Here is a 6,288-nt window from a genome sequence, read left to right on the forward strand (position 1 = left end):
TGTACAGAAAACGCAATTTGTTACCTTGTTTACTTGTTATCCACAGGATATTTTAAAGTGTGAATGAAAAAGCCCAAATTAAAACCACAGTATGAAATATTGAAAATCAGACCCTGGCACTGTTTTGCTTACCTTGTACCCTAGAGTAGGTTCAATAAAATAAATTTTCTACAGAAAGAAGTACTTCAACACTTAAAGTGTATTTATTCCAGTTCAGATCCCAAAGGAAAAAATGTGTCTTTTTTGTACTAAAAAGAATGAACTATGGAATTATAAAACATCATTTTGTAACTATTTAGGCTCATTTGCAATCCCAAGCCAAACTGAACCCTCAGCTTTGCTGTGAAGCTGCCTGAAAAGCTCTACAGCTAATGCTTTGATTTGATTCAAGCAGTCAGTCGTATTTCAGGTTTCAGAATGATTTCACCACCATAACTTTTTGTTTTAGTGACTGTTGGGGGTGCTATGCTGCCCAGCCATACGCATGGGGTGCCCATGTCCCTGTGCGGTGTCTGCTTGCAGCAGGAGATACGGCAGAGGGAAAGGCATGCCCAAAGGACACAGAGGTAGTTAAGGGGAGACTGCAGGTACTACAAGCTCTCAGCAGCTGAACTCCGAACAATGAGCAACATCTTTGCCTCTCTAATGGCAGGGGAAATTTCTTCATCCCAAAACACAGCAGTCAGTATCCTGAGTAAGGGAAGACGTACACCAACCTGGGAATATGAGAGGACTCTGTAACAACAGGGAGTAGTAAGTGAGGAACGTGAGCACCCAATATCCTGTCTCCAGCTGCCACCAGATGTTGATGCTCCGGAGGAAAGTACACAATAATTAATCATAATCCCAGAAGTCGAATTAAAAGAAAAAATGGTTCTCCTGACAGACGAGAAAACCAGCCAAGTTCTGTAGCATGACACTTTATTGTAATCTTATCCAAGGTGGGAACATGTGCTACAATACACAGAAAGCACTTCAAATAATCTTGTTTCCTCAATCTAAGCAAGAATGCAGGTGAACAGAGCACAGTCCCTCCCTTCTGCATGCACTGGAAACATCCTCCACCAAGCCAAGCCAAAGCACATCTTTGAGAAGAAAACCCCATCTCACTTAATACACTCCCAGCAACAGCAAATCCATTAGAATGCTTTATTGCCCTTATTGCCGTTTATATTTCAAGGTAAAACATACCTAACTGCATCTCCTAGACACCGGATGTCTTAGTAGGGTCAAGTATCATGTATCTCCCTTACACATACATAGGATATAGACAGACATGATTTCTCCTAGTCTCTTCTGAGGGGAATAAACCCTGCACACCCTGCATCGTAAAACTTGGTTTCCAAACCTTGGATCACTTTTGTCACTGTACTCTTACTAATAGTTCACATCCTTCCTCACATGTCAGCAGCAAAACCACACACAGAATTCCCATGATCTTACTAATGCCACGTACTTTCCTATTTCTGTGCAATATTTATATTGCTATACAGCCAAAGACCACACTTCGGTCACAGCATTACCATGAAAAGTTGTGTTGAGATGATTCCCTGCACAAATTCTTAAGTCTTTTCTCTAATTACCAGTTTGAAGACAGTTCCCTATCCTGCTGGTGTAACTGCATTCCTGGTTCCTTTGTACGCTGCTGCATGGAAAATGCCTTCTGCTGGATGCTGACCATTTAAAAAAAAATGATTTGGAATACGTGCACAAACCTGCATGTAATCTATGGGTAACGATGAGATATCATCATAAAAACTGTGAACATAACAATATTAAACAGCCTTACACCAAGATCCAGCCCCCAGGGGACCCCAAAAGAAACAGCTGCACTCTCATAGAAGAAAGGCATGCCTAAATTCCTCACTAAACTATGAAAGATTTATGAAGCAACTTTGCCGATGTTTGTGGTATTTATCCCACAGTGACTCCATGGCACAATTGTTTTAAACTCACACTTCACTGCAGAGTTAATAGACATATCAGGGACACAATATAGGGTGAGCCTGCTACAATAGAACACTTGATGAATAGCTTAGGAATTTGGGAGATGTGGTTTTTTACAATTCAAAAGGCTGGGAAGCAATTTGCCCTAGTTCTACTGTAAATTGGTCTTTAGCAATTGTTAAGTCGTTCTGAAAGATTCAGAACAAGTAAGCCCTGGCTTGTCATTTATTTCAGAGGCTCCATTTTAAAGTCTTCAATTTTTTTCAGCCAGGAAAACAAACAGTGAATAATGTGAATATGGAAAAGCATTCATACAATTAACCAAAGAGGTTTAGGTTCAATTCTCTATTAAAAAAAAGAAAAATTAGAATGAACTGGCTGCCAGTTAGTCAACCTAATATTATAATTCAGCACCGTATTTCCATGTACATAAACGTATACAGTATTGATGAACCTTGGAGCACCACATTTAGGCAGTGGCTAAACACTTGCAGTGTGAGATTCTCCTTCCAGCTGCTTGTAACTTGGCCAGACTTTGGCTGTTTGGGTTGAAATTTTCCAAGTTGAATGTCTGCCTCAGGCTAAATTTTGTTCCACGTGTTGTAGAGGTTACCTGCAAGTGAGGGGTGCAAAAACAGGCAGACTGCAATTAGAACAACTCAAGTCACAATACTTCAGCTGTTCCCAGAACAAGACTAGGGAAAAAGCTGTCTTTCAGTGCTAACAGAAATCTCTGGCAAACTTTGAAGGCTATAGCATCCTTTCAGCTCTTGGGGACAGTTTTCATATTTGACATCTGAGCTGAAGCTGCTGTACTGAAGGTGTCCCTTTTGCTGCCCCAATGAAAAATCCACTTGCATTTGGACAAATATCCAAATTGCACTTTGTGCATTTTCAGTGGGTATTTCCTAGGCCACATCCACATTCTTCACAACTCTTCATGCTGATCAGATGACACAGGCCATCCCCACAGCAATAAACAACTTCTCCCCCAGCACCTGCGCAGGACAGGGCTGCAGCTCAAGTAACTGTGCCCCAAGTCAGAGAACAGCAGGAGGCTCCAGGCTTCCCATGTAAAGCTATAGCCACAACAATACCAGGTACCTGGGACACGAGCAGGAGTCCTGCTTCTCCCTGCCCTGTCCCTGCCCCATCCCATGGGTCTTCACAGCAACACAGACCACAGCAATGACCTAACATAACCATTGGTATCCTCAACAGAGCTCAACAGCAGAATCCCAGGTAATACATGAAGAACACAGCCGATGAAAGATGGTGACATGAGTATGCTACCCTAGGCTGCCTATCTGCTTTTCACCTCTTTTCCTAAAGGATCTTTCCTTGGATTACACGCAAAAAATGGTATTAAAAAATCAATTAACATGGCAGAAAACAGGAAATATTAAAACTAAGTGGCCTAAGGCAATAAAAACCATCTCCTAGTGCTTATATGCATGGAGGTCAACCTCTAATTACAACTGACCTGGTCACATTTTTTTTCCCCATAGAAGCTTTGCTATAATTAACACACAAATTCTTCCTTTTGCCCGTGTTCTCTAGAGCATCACTACATACATTCAAACCACAGAGGGAACTACTCCTTTCGTCTCAGGTTATTTTGTGGTTCTCATCACTACAGTAATCCTTAAAGTAAAGGATACTGTTATCCACCGTGTTTTAAGGAAGGGAAAATTAAGATATGAAAAGATTAAAGCAAAATGCTCCAGACACTGAGCAGTGCTGACACTCAAGACTTGTATTTCTAACACGCTTAGACCTACAAAACATCTTCCGCACATTGAGAGCTAATAGCCATTGGACTTTTGATCCAGACAAACAAGCTCAGTGTAAGTGCAAAGCAGATCCCAGGGACTCAGGCCAGGCACCCAGAAAACCCAGCAGCCCATGTGCAAAAACTTTTATGTGTACGTGGAAATGCTATGACGAAGGCAGGGGTTACAAAATCCAATTCTCCACCTCATTCATGTTACCTGTTCTGACTGCTGCCCAGCAGGGGAGCTGCAACACGTTGGCAGATGCACCCCTCGTTCATCACCCCAGCTGGCCAGGATGAATGGTGGCAGATCACAAAATCATAGGATGGTTTGGGTTGAAAGGGACCTTAAAGCTCATCCAGTTCCAACCCCTTGCCACAGGCAGGGACACCTTCCACTAGAGCAGGTTGCTCCAAGCCCTGTCCAACCTGTCCTTGAACACTGCCAGGGATGGGGCAGCCACAGCTTCTCTGGGCAACCCGTGCCAGTGCCTCACCACCCTCACAGGGAGGAGTTTTTTCCTAGTATCTAATCTAAATCTACCCTCCATCAGTTTAAAACCATGCCATGACAGACACCATCACTGCACACAGGCCCAGGGCAAACCAGATGACCTGGGCATTTTTACAGCTCCCAAGCACTTGCTTCTCAAACTTGCCAACGGGGTAGGGCTGGACAACGCGAAGAGGTAGTAATGTATAGAACGCGGAGCGTATAGGATCAGCTACATCCACTGGGTGGCAGGCGTGTTTCACGGGATCCAGAGATGTGTACATACAGAGATACCAACCAAACCTCTTCAATACCCTGTTTGTTCCCTGTCTCAGAAGCAGCAATTGAGCAGACGCGGTAAAAAAAAACAAAACCCCACAGAGCAAAGTTAACATATTCCACCTTCATTTTTAAGACCAGCTTCTTGCCCACAGCAGCACTGAGATGTTCAGATTGTCCTGGTACTCCATTGTCAGAGCTGTGTGGACATGCGGTGACCCATGTCACTTCTGTAGGTTGGTGCCTTAAGCAGGGACCTTGTAAGAGTCTTCAGAAAGTCTCTGCTGCACTAAATAATGCATAAAGAGCAATGCCTACAGAGATCAAGTCTTTAAACCCTTCACCAGATTAACAAACTTAGTGGGGGGATGACTTATTTTTGGACTGAGCTGTAAATGTGTCCACGTGCTAGGTTTTAAAGTTCATGGAAACATAAAAAGCCAATATTTTCCATGTATTTCCACTTAGCACCTAAGCAGAATCATGTCAAGATTCACCTAGAAGATGTTTCTGGAGAAGAGGCCGATGACCAAATTCCAACCTGGCACATGTTTTTATAACCGAGTTATAAACTACATAAAAACTGCCCTTACAATGGAAACGCTGACAAACGCGTAACTGCTGCAGTTAGCTATGACAGGCTGATCACAAGCCCCCCTTCAGGAAGGAGCGACGTTACTTTCCCCCGCTCCTTTTCCAGGTTGCTCCGCGGGCAGGGCTGTGTGGTACGCGCGGGTACCTCTTCTCATACAGAACTCTTACTCCACCGATTTCCCACACGCTGAAGGAGCCGCCCCGTGGTTTTGCCATAAACACCCAGAGGGCCTCTCACGTCCATGACTCACTCCCCAGGCTTCTCCTCCACCCCTGTGCGTGACTATAGCAGAAGGGTTGGCAGCCGCGATCGGTAAATTAACATCACTTTGTTCGCGGCACCGTCGGGAAATCAGTCCCAGGGGGCTGGAATGGGGGGGGGGGGATACAAACTCGGCAGGAGTTTTACCCGGGGGGGAAGCAGCTGAGGCGGGGTATCTCCGCCTCCACCAGTCCCGTGCACCCGGAGCCACGGGAGCGACCGACAGCCCTGGGCGGTAACACGGCCCGTCGGAGCCGACGTGTCGAGGGCGACAGTGTCCCGTCTTAGTCCCCCCCTCACCCGCCCCAGGGCGGTGCCGGCCCTTGGCCCCGACCTCCTCTTTTTCCCCCTCCAACACCCCCCGCCCCGCCGCCTCAGCCGCGCACGCACACGTCGCGGCCTCCAACCGTCCCGCGCGCGCGCCTCCGCCGCCTCTCGACGGCGGGCAGGGCGGCGGCGGCGGGCAGGGTGGGAGGAAGCGGCTGAGGCGGCGAAGCACCCCTCCCCTCCCCTCCCCTCCCCTCCCGCCACAAGCGCTGCCCCAACTCCTCACAAAGTTGGCAGGGCGGTGCACCCCAGGTCCCTCCGCCGCCTCCCCAGCCCCTCCGCACCTCCCTGCTCCCACACGCAGCCGCAGCGGGGCAGGCACAGCTCGGCACGGGGTGCTGCCAGCGGCGGGGCTCGCACCCCCGACCCGCGGTAGCTCGCTCCCCAAGAGAAAGGGCGAAGAGCCTCCCTCGTGCACCCGAGCGCGGGGCTCTCCGCAGCCCGCGGCACTCACCGAACGACGGCGGCTCCGTCTCCCTCTCGGAGCGGCTCCCTACAGAGCGCTCTCCTCTCCCGGGGGCGGGAGGAGGAGCGGGCGAAGGCAGGAGGTGGGGAAGGGCGGGGGGAGGAGAGCGCGGATTGAGCCCTCCCGGCTCCTGTCTTCGCGCTCCT

The 6,288-nt window shown here is 47.9% G+C and overlaps 1 protein-coding gene across 2 annotated transcripts in view; it reads right to left on the reverse strand.

Moving 5' to 3' along the window:
- Positions 1-6,155, reverse strand: part of ELF1 (E74 like ETS transcription factor 1) — an 88,208-nt gene extending 82,053 nt beyond the window's left edge. The window contains exon 1 of one of the 2 annotated variants that reach the window (XM_057409698.1): positions 6,131-6,155. The gene's annotated coding sequence lies outside the window, so the exon portion shown is untranslated. Of the gene's footprint in view, positions 1-716; positions 1,018-6,130 lie in introns of those variants that run through there. The other variant, XM_057409696.1, reaches the window with a different exon arrangement.
- Between the last annotated feature and the right edge of the window lie 133 nt (positions 6,156-6,288).

This window comes from Pezoporus wallicus, unplaced genomic scaffold (genome assembly GCF_028554395.1).
Source record: "Pezoporus wallicus isolate ANWC-B61680 ecotype Strahan unplaced genomic scaffold, APGP_CSIRO_Pwel_v1 contig_2543, whole genome shotgun sequence".
In the NCBI taxonomy this organism is placed as follows: domain Eukaryota; kingdom Metazoa; phylum Chordata; class Aves; order Psittaciformes; family Psittacidae; genus Pezoporus; species Pezoporus wallicus.